The sequence below is a fragment of the Oryctolagus cuniculus genome, chromosome 1, assembly GCF_964237555.1.
Source record: "Oryctolagus cuniculus chromosome 1, mOryCun1.1, whole genome shotgun sequence".
Classification (NCBI taxonomy): Eukaryota; Metazoa; Chordata; class Mammalia; order Lagomorpha; family Leporidae; genus Oryctolagus; species Oryctolagus cuniculus.
The window spans coordinates 203,293,388-203,311,892 of NC_091432.1; the positions used below are offsets into that span (position 1 = coordinate 203,293,388).

An 18,505-nucleotide genomic window follows, 5' to 3' on the forward strand; every position below is an offset into this window, starting at 1 on the left:
ATCTCCCTCTGTAACTCTTTCAAATAAATAAAATAAATCTTAAAAAAAAAAGAAGGCACTAATCTATCATCTCTGAACTGAGGCTCAGTACTACCAGGAGGTAAATGCTGAGGCAGAGTTGTAAATTGACTGACTGACTCTTGAGAGCTTACCCAGCACAGAGTCCCTCATAAAGGCTGGGGAAATTACTGACAAGGCATTTAACAACATCTCCACCCAAACATTACCATGGAGTTCACTAAGCAGAAAGGGCAGTGGCCACACATAACCAAGAATATAGACTTTACATGATCAGCCCAGGAAAGCCACTAAGCAAGTAGCAACAACAAACTTTGGAGCAATGAGGATTTGATTTCCAGAGTTGTCACATTATATTAAAGTTTCAGTTCTCAACAACAACAAAAAAATTATGAGACATGAAAAAAAGTATAGTCCATACACTGGATGGGAGAAAGTAGTCAGTAAACACTGTCTTGAGGAAGATCAGGTGTTGGACTTTCTAGATAAAGACTTTACATTGACCACTTATACATATGTTCAAAAAATTAAATAAAGCCATGTCTAAAGAACTAAAAGAATATCCATAGAGAAATAGAAATTATTTCTGGAAACAAATAGATGTGGAGACAGGGAGTATGTGGGAAATTGCTGTGACTTCCAGTCAATTTTTCTGTGAACTAAAACTACTTTAACAAAATAAAGTCTTTTAAAAAATAGAAAATCTGGCTGGCGCCGCAGCTCACTAGGCTAATCCTCCGCCTAGCGGTGCAGGCACACCGGGTTCTAGTCCCGGTCGGGGCGCCGGATTCTGTCCCGGTTGCCCCTCTTCCAGGACAGCTCTCTGCTGTGGCCTGGGAGTGCAGTGGAGGATGGCCCAAGTGCTTGGGCCCTGCACCCCATGGGAGACCAGGAGAAGCACCTGGCTCCTGCCATCGGATCAGCGTGGTGCGCCGGCCGCAGTGCGCCAGCCGCGGCGGCCATTGGAGGGTGAACCAACGGCAAAAGGAAGACCTTTCTCTCTGTCTCTCTCTCTCACTGTCCACTCTGCCTGTCAAAAAAAAAAAAAAATAGAAAATCTAACATAGAAAATAAGTTAGGTGAAAAATTCACTAACAGGCCTTAGCAGTATATTTGAGTTAGCAGGAGAAATCATTCATATAATATATTTATATTTATATTTATATAATTGAAGTTACATCAATTAAGGTTATCCAGCTTAATGAGCTGAAAGAAAAAAATTGAATAAAACTTCAGAGACCTATGAGATATCGTCAAGCATTGCAACATACATATAAGGAAAGTCTCAGAAGAGAAGAAATAGAGAAAGAATATTTTGAGAAGTAATGACAAAAGTCAACAATCTAAATACCCAAGAAGGCTCAAGAACTTGAAAAATTTAAAGATCATTGGGGCTGGCACTCTGGGGCAGCAGATTAAGCCACCACCTTTGATGGTAGAATCCCATATCAGAATGCCAGTTCATGCCAGGCAACTCTGCTTTCCAATCCAGCTTCCTGCTAATGCACGTAAGATGGCCCAAGTATTTGGATCCATGCTACCCATGAGAGAGACTCAGATGAAGCTCTTTGCTCCTGGCTTTGGCCTTGCCTAGACCACACTGTCACAGGCATTTGAAGAGTAAACCAGTGGATGGAAGATTCCCCAACCCTCTTTGTTTCTCTGTTTCTCTGCCTTTTAAATAAGTAAACCTTTTAAAATGATACAGCATACTCAAACTGTCAGTAGTCAAAGAGAACATTCATCTTGAAAGTGGCAAAAGAGAAAAGACTGATCATATTAATTATCCTCAGTAAGATTAACAATGGGATGGCTTATTTAAAATGCTGAAAGAAATACTATAAACCAAAATTCTAGGTCTAGTAAGACTATCTTTTAAACATTATGGAGAAATTAAGACACTGCCAGATCAACAAAAGCGAAGATTAGTCATTAGTAGACCTACTCTACAAGAACCACTAAAGGAGTCAGTTTGCAGACTGGAGTGAGTGAATACTAAACTACAACTTGAATTAATGAAAAAATAAGAGCATAGGTAAAGATAACTACATAGCTAGGTATAGGGATATTATAGATATATTGTTTGTAACTACTTTCTTCTATCTGGTTTAAAAGAAAAACAGCATATAGCAGTAATTTTTTTCATTTTTTTTCAATATAGCAGTAATTTAAAAATAGTCCTTAGGGGCTTCTAATATATAAATGTGTAATTTGTGCAATAATAATAGTATATAGGAGAGAGAGATGCAGTTATATAGGGGAAAAGTTCTATGTATAATTTAAATTGCAACTCATTAAAAATATATTGCTATCAATTAAGATGTTAATTGTAATCCCCAGGGCAACAACTAAAAAAAAAAAGCTCAAAAATAGCAAGAGAAATGACAATAAAATTAAAATAGCATGCCAGAAAATTTCCTATTCAACAATAGAATATTAAAGAAACAAAAAGGGGGCTGGAGCTGTGGCACAGTGGGTTAAAGCCCCAGCCTGCACTGCCGGCATCCCATATGGGCGCTGGCTCATGTCCTGGCCGCTCCACTTCCGATCCAGCTCTCTGCTATGGCCTGGGAAAGCAGTAGAGGATGGCCCAAGCCCTTGGGTTCCTGTCCCCATGTGGGAAACCTGGAAAAAGCTCCTGGCTCCTGGCTTTGGATCAGCTCAGCTCTAACCGATGTGGTCATTTGGGGAGTGAACCATTGGATGGATGACCTCTTTCTCTGGCTCTACTTCTCTCTGTAACCCTGTCTTTCAAATAAACAAAATAATTCTTAAAGATAATGAAACAAAATGACTTAAATCATACAGTAAACAGCAAAAAGGTGTAAATTCTACCTTGTAAGAAATTACATAACTGTAAATTGAAAGGTAGAGATTGGGGCCAGAGCTGTAGTGTAGCAGGTAAAGCCATAGCCTACAGTGCTGGCATCCCATATGGGCACTGGTTTGAGTCCTGGCTGCTCCACTTCCAATCCAGCTCCCTGCTATGGCCAGGGAAAGCAGTGGAAGATGGCCCAAATCCTTGGGCCCCTGCACCCATGTGGGAGACCCAGAGGAAGCTCCTGGATCCTATCTTCAGATCAGTGCAGCTCTGGCTGTTGTGGCCATCTGGAGAGTTAACCAGCAGATGGAAGACCTCTCTCTCTCTGCTTCTGCCTCCCTGTAACTCTGCCTTTCAAATAAATAAATAAATCTTGGCCAACTGCTTGGGCCCCTGCACCCACTTGGGAGACCCAGAGGAAGCTCCTGGCTCCTGGCTCCAGATTGGCACAGCTCCAGCCGTAGCAGTCAACTGGGGAATGAACCATCAGATGGAAGACCTCTCTCTCTCTGCCTCTCCTCTCTCTGTGTAACACTGAAATTCAAATAAAAATAAATAAATCTTTAAAAAAAAAGAATTAGGGGCTGGCATTGTAGCCCAGTAGATCAAACCACAGCCTGCATCCTATATAGGGGCACTGGCTAGAGTGCTGTTCTACCTCCAATTCACCTCCCTGACAACGTGCCTGGGAAAACAGCATGATACCAGGGAAGATCAAATAGGTCAAATGGAAAGCTCAGATATAAACCCATGTAAATATGGTATATGATAAAGATGTACCATAAAACAAGGGGAAAATAATTGCCCAGACTATATTAGAAACATTGGCTCACTAAATGGATAGGAAGAAAGCTGGACCCCAGGCCTTCCAACATATACAAAGATAAACTTAAGATAAATTAAAGACATTTCCATATAACTTAAAACTTTAAAGTTAACGGAATAAAGTATGAGAATATCTTTGTAACTTAAGGATATGAAAAACTTTATCCAAAAATATAAAAAAATGCACATGGGATTAAATCCTATGATAAGCCACTTCTTTAGAATCAGTCATCTGTCTATACCCAACTGTGTGTGTGTTCATATGTAGGCATGGACATACACATGCCATAAAAACACAATACTTCTGGGGCCAGCACTGTGGCACAGTGGGTTAACGCTCTGGCCTGAAGTGCTGGTATTCCATATGGGTGCTGGTTCTAGTCCCAGCTGCTCCTCTTCTGATCCAGCTCTCCTCTATGGCCTGGGAAAGCAGTAGAAGACAGCCCTAGTCCTTGGGCCCCTGCACCCGTGTGGGAGACCAATAGGAGGCTCCTGGTTCCCCGTTTCGGATCGGCACAGCTCTGGCCGTTGCGGCCATCTGGGGAGTGAACCAGCAGATAGAAGACTTCTCTCTCTGTCTCTATCTCTCTCTGTAACTCTGTCTTTCAAATAAATAAATATTAAAAAAAAAAGAAACACAATACTTCCATTTCCAGTCCAACACCAAAGGGTTCAATGTATCTTAAATATTTGTGGCTTCTTTCTCTAACAGTGAGAAATATGACTCCCTTTTTCATCAGTATAATTATTTCCTTATTTAATTGTATTTAATCAATCTTCCAAACCCTGGAAGTGAGAACCTGACCTTATCAACCTCAATAGCACTCTTGGTCCTTCCTCAGCCCTAATGAGTTCCATGCTATGGCCCTTCCAAACTGGCCTCCTTCTAAATCATTATCCTGACCCCTAGCCTGTAGGCCTCATAGGCCGCAGACGCCTCATCAGCCTTGACCACCTATTCAAACTTGACCTTCTTCATCCAAAACCCAAAGACCCTAGCATCTCTAGCTGGCTTCTCAGCCATAATTCTCTTCTTGATTCCAACCATGAGACTCTCTAAGTTCTGGTTATATGAAAGGAAGAGAAGGGAATGGAGAGAAAGGAAAGGAAAAAGAAGGGAAGAAAGTCAGTTCCTTTCTTTGAGTAGCGTGGGGAAAAAAACTTACCAAAACAAAACAAAAAACATAAGAGATTAACTTATGTGTTGCTGACTTAAAACTTCTGTTGAATTTATACCATTATTAGGTGTTCTTACAAAAGTGATTTTTAAAAGAGTAGGATTTGGATACTAGATACCGGAAATTATAAGAAAGATTTTTCAGACCAAGAAGTCTTCTGGTACCAATTTCTCCAATAGTTGGGACTCTTGTTAAAAGCTCAGAAACCAACTTTTGGCATCTTAGGCATGCAGGAAAAAGTAATTTACTGATTCAGTATCATAGATTCAAAGGATGGAATAACAGGACAAACAGGGACAGTTCCAAACACTTCATCAGCAGGGCTTTGTAAGTAACATGACTCTCCAATGGCATTCCATCCTTAGAAGACTCCACTCAAGATTTTAAATTCCATCCTATCTTGATTTCTATGCTTCTCTCCTCACCAGGCAGGTAGAACAATGAATGTTTAAACTTTCACTGTGTAATGGGTATGGGGGATCTTTATATGAAAAGATCACAACTCAGAAGGTCTACACAACTGCTCTGGATTTGACTAATGATGAGATGGTGAGGAAGTCCTTTCAATATTTTTGAAAATACTGAGAACGGATACCCTATTCCAAGGCCTATTACCGACCAGTGAACTGTACCTTTGGGACTTTTAGATGAACTTTATTAAAAGTATCACCCACTGTGAAAATAATCATTACTCCTTAACATACTATACACAGGACCCCATCTGCCTGTTTGGCACAGGGTACTGTTCCTCCACGATCTGCCTCCCCTTTGAATCCTTCTTCTCACCTTTTTCCCTTATTCCCACTGCTTTGGTTGAAAGAAAATTCCTCCTTCTTGCCCAGCCACATCAGACTAACAGCACAAATAAGGCAATCCCCATACACTTGATGGAAGTAGTGTATGATAAACAACCAGGCAGTTCTCCTAAAGGAAGAACATTAAAAAATAAATGCAGTGACTAAAGTAAGCTTCTAGGTTGACATTCAGTTGGCTCAGACTTTTTCAATGAACATGCCAACATCTTGTCTAATAAACTAGTAGACCTAAAGCCATTCATGTCACTCTACTGCTTACAGCCCTTTGATAGAAACAGGATGAAATACAAATTCTTTATACTGGCATCAAGGTTCTTCAGAATTGGGCTCTAAACTATATCCAACTACACTACACTACTTGTTATTGCTGAATATTCCATGCATTTCACACCTCTGTGTCTTCTCACCTGCTTAATGTGTCCTTCCATGCCTTTTCCTCAATCCTGCTTCCACCTAGAAATAATTTTCTCATCCTCTAAGACCTACTCTGTATCACCTTTCCTTCATCTGCCTTTCCCAGCAGGTTACTCCCTCCCTTCTCCTTGCCAGCTGTGTCATTTTGTACATTATTTTTGTTATTACATGTGTACTCTGTTTACAGACTTGCCTTCTTCCTCAGACTGGGAATCTCTCAAGATCAGATAATGAATTCAACTTACCCTTGAACTCCCAGCATCCAGCACAGTGGTTGGCATTTACTGAGTCCTCACTGTGTAACTGAAGAAGGAAGAAATTAATTAGTAAAAAGGTAAGCTACCATTAAGTTTGGGAGGATTCTAAATACCCTAATAAATCATGAAGCTACCAAACACATTCTCAGAAATGGAATTATCCATCTTTTATTTGCAAAAATATTGCCTCATGTAAACTATTTCTAAATAATAAGCTCCTTGCTGTATTCATGCTTGGAGATATCTGAATAACCTGACAATTCTATAATTCTCCTTTTTGCTCACAGAGAGAAAAACAATGTTTGGAGCTATTTCCCTACTTCCAGAAAATATGTTCCATACATGCCATCTCTAATTTCTATAAATCACAAAATCAATTAATCATAGAGCCCTTGAGCTAGAATTATCAGATATCTCTTGTACTAACCATTTCATGGATGGCCTAGAGAGGTGAAATTACTTCCCCAAGATCATAAAGCAAATTAGCAGCAGCACAAACCCAATACTGATTATTCCTGATCATTTTACCAAATCTTCCCACCATGATAAAAAATATTCTTCAACCCACACATAGCCTTTCAACCACTAGTTCACTTATAAATTGAATAGGTTTGGATACTAAATTGTAAAATAATAGACAAACCTGCACAAAAAATTATTGCTGCTGAGACAAAATTAAGTGACATGGCTGACCAGTGTCCAACTTAATCAATAGGTTCCTCTGATTTCTTTTTGTTGTATATGCACGTATACATGTATATTTGTGATTTTTTTCCCGATTCCAATTAGCATTATACAAAAAGGGAAGCTGAAATGTGAAGGCTTCTATTGTTGTAGACATGTGACTCTTACTAAATGGCATTGAAATTGTTCAACATTGAAATGAAAGCAAATCTGCGTGTACCTATTGCACTACGTAAGGAAACCAATGTAGGCTGGGCTGCATGTCACCAAATGCCCCACATGTGACATACAGAGAAAGTGACATAATCCAAATATTCAGCAAAAGCAGCCCACAGTAACAAATGCCTCATTTCTGAAGAGGAAGAGAGAGCAGATGGCTCAGCAAGCAATTGTAGAACAGCCAGCTTCCCCCTCCGCACCTCCAAAACCAAATTGCCTCCCAGTGTCTCATCCTAGGCCTTGGGGAAACTCAGAAGCAAAACACTCAAGTACCATATTAGCAGCAGACATGGCAGAGGGAGTCCTAGGTCATGGTGCCCTGGACTTGAGCCCAAATGACCTGAGTTCACAGCAAGATTCTGCTTCTCATTCTTTTCGTTACTTTAAACAAGTTGCTTAATTTCTTTGAATTTTATTTCTTCATTTATAATATAGAATTAGAACAACTCCATTCAGAAGATGCTGAAATGAAAGAGTACTCAACAAATGAAGTACTCAACAAATGTTAGACTTTATTAATTTAAAAATACAGATTGGTTGGCACTAATAGTTAAAAGCCAACCTCCAACCTAACAGCATTTAATGCACACAGTGTTCAGAGCTGTAGCCCTTGTTGATCACAGCTTCACAAATCATCTACAAGAATGGCCAGTGAATTTTGCCTCTGTTAAAAAGCCACAATAACTACATCCCTATTGCAAGAGAGGGACAGATTCATTTCGTTCATTACTCCTCCAACAAACATTAATTGAGCACCCACTGTAAGCCGTACACTAGCTCTGGCTCTTTGGCTGCTAATTTTTAAAAAATATTTATCTCCTTTTCATTTTTTGTTATCACTGAAAGAGCAAATGTGGTAGACAACAAAATAAATATTTACATCAAAAAAGGGCTAGAGACAGACATTTCTAGATGATTTGTGTCTCAACCTAAGAACTAATAATGACTTACCTTCCTAGTGCTTTTAAAAATGGTCTCATGGATGTTAACTGATATAATCCTCGCACTAGCTTTATAAAGTAGGAATTATTTCCCACTCTGGAGTCTGCATGCAAATCTAAGGCTAAAATTCTCACCTATGATACCATATTGCCTCCTGCTTTAACACCAAGGCTCATCAAGGTGGAAAGAGAAAAGTATCCTCTGGCAAGATGAACTGTGGTTATTTCAGTAACACTAGCATATACTGTTGGGGTACAGAGAGTCCAGGACTCTACTACCTTGAACTCTATCAGTGGTAGCAAACAGCTAACACAGGCATTAGAAAAACCATAAAAATTGGGCTAAGTAATTTCAATAATCTCATTTGCTTCAGTTTTAATCCCACACAACGATTTTATTTGTTTATTCACTGACATTCTGCTAACAGCAGAAGAAACTCCAAAAAGCTGAGACTAGACCAAAATAGTAGAACACTAGTAATTGGCGGATCAATAAAGTACTCCCATTCTGTTGGCATAAATAGACATTTTGATGGCAATCATTTGCTTTGATGGCAACCAAAATAGATTAACTGGATCTTTAATAGATGTATATAATAAGAACCACAGACAATATGCCCTGAAGTTCGTCATTCTTGTACTCAGACAGATGGTAGAAATGGAGGAAGTGGGGAAGAAGGACCAGAACATTCCTGGAGCAGCTGTTGCATGTGGGCACCATGCTGGGTACTTTCCATATTTTAACTCTTTAAGTTTCATCTTAATCCTAGATGCAATATTTCAGATAAGGAAACGAGGCTCAGAAGATTTAAAACCAGGCTCTTCTCTTCACTTTGCCCCACTGCTTCCTGTTACCTTTGAAAATACTCTGATAGGAAAGGCCAGAGCCCGTATGTGTTAAAAAGGAGCTCCTCAGCTCCCGATACTCCTTAAAGAAGCCACAACTCAAGGGTATGATTCAGGAATTGGATACGCTACTAAAATTACAAACAGTATGAGAAGGCTTCAAGAAGTTCATGGAAATATTGAATTAAGAGATAATGTATATTTTCCATGAACTTTTTGAAGCCTATAGTTCCCGAGAGGAAAGGGTAAGGAAGAAAACTAAGAATCATAAAGTTAGAAGGTATGAGGAAGAAAGATATGCAAGATGTGAAAGTGAACTAGGAGAAGTCAAATCCATGGAAGTCAAGAATGTGTTAAGAAAGATAGTGTGGTCAAACACTATGATGGTCCACAAGGATAAAGGTTGAAACAGGAGTCACTGTGTACTTACTCCTCATGTGGGATCTCTGTCCTTAATGTGTTGTCCAATGTGAAGTAATGCTATAACTAGTACTGAAACAGTATTTTACACTGTATGTTCTGTGTGGGTGCAAACTGATGAAATCTTTACTTAATATATACTAAATCGATCTTCTGTATATAAAGATAATTGAAATGAATCTTGATGTGAATGGAATGGGAGAGGGAGCGGGAGATGGGAGGGGTGCGAGTGGGAGGGAAGTTATGGGGGGGGCAAAAGCCATTGTAATCCATAAACTGTACTTTGGAAATTTATATTTACTAAATAAAAGTTTAAAAAGGAAAAAAAAAAGGATAAATATTGAGGCCGTGACTGTGGCACAGTGGGTTAAGCCATCACCTGCAATGGAAGCATTTCATATGTGCAACAGTGAATCCCAGCTGCTCCTCTTCTCTGATCCAGCTCCCTGCTAACATGCCTAGGAAAGCAGCAGAGAATGGCCCAAATAGTTTGGACCGTATCACCCATGTGGGAACCTCAGATGCAGTTCTAGACTCCTGACTTGGCCTTGCCCAGACTAGTCATTGTGATCATCTGGGGAGGAAATCAACAGATAGAAGATCTCCTCCCTCTGTTGCTCTGCCTTTCAAATAAATAAACTCTTTTTTTTTTTTTAAGAATAAATGGTAAGAGATGACTTCATGATTTAGGATAAAGTCTATTATCCTGTAAAATGAGAATATCAGTAAAAAGAGTGGTATTAGCTGTTTTTAACCTTTTTATTTATTTAAGATCTAAAGAGACAGAGCTCCCACCCATTGAATTGTTCCTCAAATGACCACAACATCAGAATTGGGCCAGGGCAGAAGCCAGGAGCTGTTAATGCAATCCTGATTTCCCACATGGGAGGTAGGAACCCAATTATTTGAGTCATCATAATTGCCTCCTAGGGTCTGTACTGGGAGGAGACTGGAGTCAGGAGCTAGAGCTAGAAACCAAACCCAGGTACTCCAGTGTAGGACATGGGCATCTTAACTGCTAGGCTATATGTACCTATTCTGCTCTATTTTGCTTAATGATAAAACATGATGATGCATTTCATTATTAAAATTTGGCAAGAACAAAGAGAGAAGCAAGGGGGAATCACAATAATTCTACCCTAATATCATTGACTTTTTTCTTTTTAATATTTCAGAATATTTTATCCTATGCTCTTTATGGATTTTTTACATAGTTGAATTTATATGGACTGTGTAATTCTGCATGCTATTCTTTAGTTTAATGTCATCATGAACACTTATGTAAGTCTTTAAAAACTCATTTAGGATTAGGCATTTGACAAAGCAGTTAAAATCACCAATTGGGATGCCCACATCCCATATCACAGTTTCTGGCTCAAGTATCAGCTGCTCCACTTCCAGTCCAGCTTCCTGCTAATGCACATCCTGGTGGACATATGATATACTTGGGTACTGAAGTATGTGGGTCCCTAACACCCAGAAGGGAGACCTGTATTGAGTTCCAGGCTCCTGGCTTTGATCTGTCCCAGACCTTGCTATTGTGGGAATTTGGGAAATGAACCAGGGAATGGAAGATCCTGTCTATCTATCTGTGTTTATCTGCCTTTCAAATAAAGTGAAAATAAATAATAAATAGTTTTAAATTAAATTTAAAAAACTCCTACAACTGCTTGATTTTGAGTGTTACTGAGCCAAAGATACCAAGAGTAAGGTCAGTGGTTCCTTTTTATATTTATTTCCATTGAATTCAACAAAGTCATTGGCAGAGAGGAGGTATTCAGAAAATATTCACTGAATGGAATGTCAATACCAATGTACTCTCATAACCCCTTAACTTACCAATCCTCTGAGACCATAGAGCTATGGTTCATTTTATGGTGCATGGGATTTGTTCCCAGAATGGTTTATGCTGTCTGTTTCAAACAACCTCTAAGTGGACAATGTGTTGCATGAGAATGACAAGTCGACATTTCAATTCCTCTTCTATCATTTACTTTCCATCTTCAGCAGTTCATATCATAGTGTTTCTCCTACAGAAGACAACTTAATTTTATTAAAGTGAAGATATACTACAGCTATTCAAATTCATAAAGGAAGAATGTGTTTTAATTATATTGAGGAGACTTCTAATACCAACAGAGTCCTGATTCTTTTTTCCAGAGGTTCAGTCCCTAGTATCAAATCCTCTTTGTGCTTTCATTCTTTCTCTTCTTTTACCTTTACAAAACACTAAATCTGAAACTGTATTTATGTAAGTATGTGCATGTGTAGCACATGTGTGTATCAAAATTGGAAAATTCCATAGGCATGAACAATGTGTACCTAAAAACTACTGCATGATCTTCCTTTCTTTGTACTCTTGACAAGTCATCAAACTTTGTATTTAATTTTAAAAAGTACTCAGAACAAGAAAGGGAACACTAAATTCTACAGTGTAATGCTTAGTAATCCCAAGAATACAGTATCCATCTCAAAAGAGAAAACTAAAATGAGAATAATGTTGAAAACATAAGTAATTGTTTACATGTAGAAGATGGATTACATCACATAGGGCTTTGTAAGTCATGAAAAGTTCTTGACTTTTCTCAGGAGTTGGAAAGTGGGTTTTCAGCAGAAGAATGACATAATGTAATTTTTGTTATTTTGAGGACTATATTGTTGAGGATAGATTACAGAGTGGCAAAATGAAGTAGGAAGACCAACTAGGAGGCTTGTATAAAAATCCAGAATTGATGACTCCAAAGGGTGGAACTCCCATTGTGTGGAAGTCGTAGGCAGATATATACAATGTACTATCTCCGCCACTAGAGATATATAGCAGAAAGCCAACTGGAGAAGATATTGAAAAAGTTGCCCTTATAACCTAGAAGTCATGTCTGACATTGAGACTCCATTTTCATTGCAATACCCATGCTCTCAGATCATCTAACAATTCCACAACCATGTCTACAATATGTCTTTAGTAAGAGAAAGGTAAAATTAGGAATTAGAGATATAGGTAAGCAAAAGGAAAAAAACAAAAGCACAGTCCAAGTATTCAGAGATAATCACTGTTAGTACCTTATTGTGTGTGTGTATGTGTGTGTGTGTGTGTGTATTCCATTACATTATCTTGGCAGACAAAGCTTTAGACAGATAAATTAATAGAAAACATTGATTTTTTCTTAACTAAACAAGATTATTATCTTTATTGTATTTATAGTCTTTTAAAATTCAATATATGTTGAATATATTTCCCCTGTCAATTTATATTTCCTTCCAGAATCAGAAACTCTGTAGAACAACCTTGAAGTAAAGGGTAATATAAATAAGATACACATTGGCAATATACTACACATAGCCTTAGGAGATTTAAATGATGAGATAATGTCTTGCCCCATTACAGTCTCCATGTAGCTCTAAGGGGGATAGTTTGAACCACTTCCCATTGTAATATCTCACCATCTTCTTCCAGTTTTAGCAGCCTTCCCTCCATCATCATAACAAGTTACTTCCATGTCATGTGACAGGAAAACAATCAGAGAGAGTGAAAGAACATCCATCATCCTAATTGAGCCTCAGAGGTCTCATCTTACCTTTCTCTTGTTATCTGGGCAACTTATAAGATTGCAGAAATCATTCACCCCATGAACACTCAAAAGCTTCCAAAAGACTCTGAACTTTATTCATCATCTTAACACTGAACACCTTGGTGTGTTCTCAGACACAGCATCCATAGATTCATTCAACAACAAACATCTATTTCGTATCCACTATGTGTCAAGCACCATACCCAGTATCTGGAATAAAGCAGTGAGCAAAAGAAGAAAAATCTCTGTCCTTGTGGTGCTTTTATTCTTATTAGAGGAAACAGACAATAAAAACAATGCATATGTAATGGTGTTAAGTGACGTGGAGGAAAAGAAAGGACAGAAGGGGGAAAAGTAGTGACACAAAGAAGGAAGGGGGAAATCATGATCAGAGATGTCCTCAACAAAAGGGGTGGCTTTAGAGTAAAGACCTGAAGTAGGGGAGGGAGTGAACCACATGGACAGTAGAAGAGCATTCAAGGCAGTGGCTCTGGGGCAGGAAGGTAAGTACTTGAGCAGGTTGCAGGTACAAACAAAGAAGTGTGGGAGTGATCAGAATAAAGATGGTGAGAGTCATAAACTAGAAGAGATTACCAGATAGTTTAAGTATAAACAGAAAAATAAATAAGTAGGTTCAAGAACTGAGCATAGGAGATGACAATATGTAGAGGTCAGTTTCTATGAGGAGAACACAGAAAGAGGGAAAGATCAGGAAAATACCAGCATGCATAAATTTTTATATAAACTTCAGTGATGGTATCAGTGAAAAGTTCTAGGAAAAAGGAAAGTATACATTATCAGATTGTTAACCTTGAGATATACAAGATGATATGAGACTGAAATTAGCATTGACCACAGCAGATTCAATCCCTACCACATAAATTTAGAACAGCAGTAGTAATTCCAGTGACAGCCACTTCCAATAATATTTAACTATAATGTGATTTTAATGATTATATAACATCCCATTATATGAAGATAAAATAATTTACAATCATCTATCACTTAAAGATGAAGACATGCTCTGAGAAATGCATTGTTGGGTGATGTTTTCCCTGGAGAAATATTTTATGTAATCAGTACAAATTTCATAAGTACAACTTTAGAAATATAGTGATTCTTCCCACCTTACCCACCCTCCCATCTCCATTCTCACCTCATCTCCTCATCCCTCTCCCATTCCAGTCCCATTCTCCATTAGGATTCATTTTCAATTAACTTTATACACAGATTACCAACTCTATACTCATACAAAAAAAAAACTGAGAACAAGTTTTACAGTTAATTTTCATAATACAATTACAGTCTAGTTTTACAGTCAAGAGGTTCAAATGGAAATAAAGACTGTGACTTTCTACCAATTGAGGAAAAGAAGTGCTGAATGTGGAGTAAGTGCACAATGACTCCTGTTCTTAATTTAACAAGTAACATTCTTATGTATGATGCCAGGGATCACCCAAGGCTCTTGACATGAGCTGCCATGGCTATGGAAGCCTTCTGAATTCACAATACCCATCAGTGTATAGAAAAGGCCATAAGCAAAGTGGAAGTTCTCTCCTCCCTTCAGAGAAAAGTATAACCTTCTTTGATGGCCACTTCTTTCCACTAGTGTCTCAGTCACAGAGATCCTTCATGTGGAACATTTTTTGCCAGTATGTCTTGGCTTTCCATGCCTGAAATGATCTCATGGGCTTTTCAGCCAGACCAGATGCCTTAAAGGCTGATTATGAGGTCAGAGTGCTATTTAAAATGATTGTCATTCTATGAGTCTGCTGAGTGGACTGCTTCCCATGTTGGAACATTCTCTCCTTTTTAATTCTACCTGTTATTATTACCAGATACTATAAAGTGATCATATTGATAGGACTAAGTGTTAAAAGGATCATATAAATAAGATCTAGAAAATTTTTAACATATATTTTCAGTTTTGTCTCTTTTATAGTTTACATGTCTTTCCAATACTCATGTTAGAATTTTATTGCTGTTGTGATGATATTAAAAGGTAGAACCTTTCAGAGGTGACTAGGTCTGCCATCATGAATGGAGATCAGTGCTGTTATTGTGGCTGTGGTTTAGTTATTTCAGGACTGGGCTCCTGATAAAAGGATAAGTTCTCTGTCTTGCATGTCCTCGCTCATCCTTCTACCCTCTAATGCTACAAGAAGACCCTTACCCTCCATCTTGGACTTCCTGCACTCCAGGATCATGACCCAAATAAACTCTTACTGTTTATAATTTATCTAATTTGTGATATTCTGTTATAGCAGCAGAAAAAATGAAAGCCTCCATAACAGTGGTACCAATTTATATCCCCACCAATACGATATGTGTCTTTCCAAAATCTCATCAATACTAGAATAGTTTCTTTATTTTTAATTGGTAGAAAGTCTCAGTCTTTATTTCCATTTGAACCTCTTGACTGTAAAACTAGACTGTAATTTTTCATATCCTTCTTGGTCTTTGTATTTCTTCTGTACTGGTGATTTTATCTCTTTATCTGCCACATGTTACAAATATTTTCCTATTTCATCTTTTGATTTTTGATTTTACTAATATAATTTTGGGGGGGAACAGGCATTGTTCATTTTTATTTATTTGATTATAGCCAATTTTTCCTTTCTACTTTCTATTTTTGGCATTATCATAAAGAAGACTTTCCCCATTCTCAAGATTATAATTCAAACAGAGTTTCTACTAGACTACCATGATTGTATCTTTTTCAATTTTAATGAGTAACCCATCTGAAATTCATTTCACTGTATGATGTGATATAAGGATCTGCATTGGTTTTTTTTCTAGGTGAAATGGAAGCTTATCAGACAGATACAAGAACTGGCAACCAGCAGCAATGTGCTGCACATGCTTAGAGGCATTCCACTTGTAGTACGGGAGCTAAATGATTTGCTCGCTGGATAGGGCACAGTTACATCCAAATTCTGTTTGTTCCCACTATCTTTTACCCTGCATGGCATCTTGGATCCTGATGCTCTCAGTATTAAACATGAAATGTGGGTCCTCCTGCTTCTGGTGTAGGCAATGTGTGCCTCTGTTATAAGATGGTCTTGATAACTGAGACCTTAGGCTCTCTTGCTAGCATAGTAACTTACTAATTCATATATGTCAAGGCTGTCAAAGCCACTGACACCACAGAAAAACACAAAAATCTATTGAGCATATACTGCATAAAAAGCTATGTTCTGGTGCTGGAGTTGTGGTATACCGGGTAAAGCCACTGCCTGCAATATCGGCATTCCATATAGGTGCCAGTTCAAGTACCAGCTGCTCCACTTCTTTTTTTTTTTTTTTTTTTTTTTTAGGCAGAGTGGACAGTGAGAGAGAGACAGAGAGAAAGGTCTTCCTTTGCCGTTGGTTCACCCTCCAATGGCTGCCGCGGCCGGCGCGCTGCGGCCGGTGCACCGCGCCGATCCGATGGCAGGAGCCAGGAGCCAGGTGCTTTTTCTGGTCTCCCATGGGGTGCAGGGCCCAAGCACCTGGGCCATCCTCCACTGCACTCCCTGGCCACAGCAGAGGGCTGGCCTGGAAGAGGGGCAACCGGGACAGAATCCGGCGCCCCGACCGGGACTAGAACCCGGTGTGCCGGCGCCGCTAGGCAGAGGATTAACCTAGTGAGCCACGGCGCCGGCCCAGCTGCTCCACTTCTGATCTAGCTCCCTGCTATGGCCTGGGAAAGCAGTGGAAGATGGCCCAAGTCCTTGGGCTCCTGCACCCACATGGGAGACCCAAAAGACACTCCAGTCTCCTGGCTTCAGATTGGCACAGCTCTGGCCATTGCAGCCATGTGGGGAGTGAATCAGCAGATGGAAGTCCTCTCTCTCTCTCTCTCTCTCTCTCTCTCTCTGTGTGTGTGTGTGTGTGTGTGCCTCTCTATAATTCTGACTTTCAAATAAATAAATCTTTCTTTAAAAAAAGCTATGTTCTACAAATAAGAATAAAAATTTATATGAGACAGTTTCATAAACATGGATCCAGAAATCTTCAACAGAGTGCTAGAAAACCAAACCCAGCATTGTATTAAAAGGATTATACACCATGACCAGGTGGGATTTATTCTTAGACTATAAAAAGGCTTTATCATTTTACAAAAATCAATGAATATATCACATCGACAGAATGAAGGAAAAAGCCCACATGATTATCATCTCTTTTTTTTTAAATGTTAATCTTTTCAATAAATGATAATGGGAAAATTGGATATTTGCATGCAAAAAGTAAAGTTGGATCCTTATCTAACACCATATACAACAATTAACTCAAAATGGATCAAAGATCTGAATGCAACACCTAAAACTTAAAATTCTTAGAAGAGATATATATGCAGAAATCCAAGATGGATGAATAGGATGTAGCCACACTAACATAAGCTTCTCTGGGATATAAAAAGAATAAAGGAAGGACTACATTTCCATGGGTCTGACTGATGGAAATTTTCAGTGAAGAAATGGGAAAAAAAAAAAAAAAAACGACCCTGTGGGACAAGAGGAGAGAAGACAGAAGACAGAGACACTGCTGCAACCAGTCAGGCAGCACAGCCAGCTGCCAGCTGTGACCTGTCACCTTACCACGCCAAGGTAAGAGGAAATAAAACTAGCACTTTTAGCTGAGAGGGAATTCCACAATCACCCACTTCTACTTCAGCTTGGAGAGCTGACTGGGCTCTGAGCAATTGCTGAACTTGGAGTAGGAAAGCCAATTTGTTTCCTTCCGCTTCTTCACTCCGGCAGAGCACCATGCTCTGCAGTGGAAAGTCACACAGTGTGCCTCTGTTCCCCTACCGGCATCATAGTTGGAGTCAGGCAATGTGTGGGGCAAGGGACAGATCTTGTGCATCCTGCAACAGTGGGAGCTTTAGGGCATTAGCCCCAGAGCTATGCTCATGCACTCTACGTGAGCAAGGAGATTCACCTTAGCTCCTGGGAGCTAACATCATCTATAAAAAATTCCGCTCCCACCCTGGGGGATCTGGGTAATGACCCCACTATACCCTGCAACACCAGGACTGTAACAATTCATTCTAAATTGCTCAGTGCCACTGGGATCCACCCAGGGGACACAGGGAAGACCCTACCTGCATTCCACCTCTCTGTACTCATACCTCCCAGAGTAAAATCTCCTGTTTACCTTGGAGTCACCTTGTTGGACTGGAGCAGGGTCCAGTTCGCATCCTGTGCTTCTAGGACCAGGGCTGTTAGTAATATAAGCCACAGTAGCAGTTGGATTTTCCTAGCAGGACCTGAGGAAGGGTCTGTCCATGTCACACAGTCCTAGAGCCACAGCAATTTGTGCCACAAGCCCAGTATCACTCAAGCTGCCAGTAGGACAAGGGAACAGCCACTCTTGTCCCCCCTCAGCAACAAGACCAAGGCCCTGGCTATCACATCCACAGGGAGACTGACACTGAACTTTGAACTCTCTGTGGACCAAAGATACAAACCCAAGGAAACCTCTATTCATCTCAAAATCACACTTCTATCCTTAAG

At 39.4% G+C, this 18,505-nt stretch overlaps 1 long non-coding RNA gene across 2 annotated transcripts in view; it reads right to left on the bottom strand.

The window, feature by feature from the left end:
• The window catches only part of LOC103349472 (uncharacterized), a 412,891-nt gene that overhangs the window by 225,146 nt on the left and 169,240 nt on the right, over nt 1-18,505 (bottom strand). Inside the window, exons 6-8 of one of the 2 annotated variants that reach the window (XR_007918554.2) lie at nt 11,278-11,468; nt 6,317-6,374; nt 5,635-5,766 (exon numbers count right to left, since the gene is read on the bottom strand). This is a non-coding gene — a long non-coding RNA (uncharacterized lncRNA). Of the gene's footprint in view, nt 1-5,634; nt 5,767-6,316; nt 6,375-11,277; nt 11,469-18,505 lie in introns of those variants that run through there. The other variant, XR_011381209.1, reaches the window with a different exon arrangement.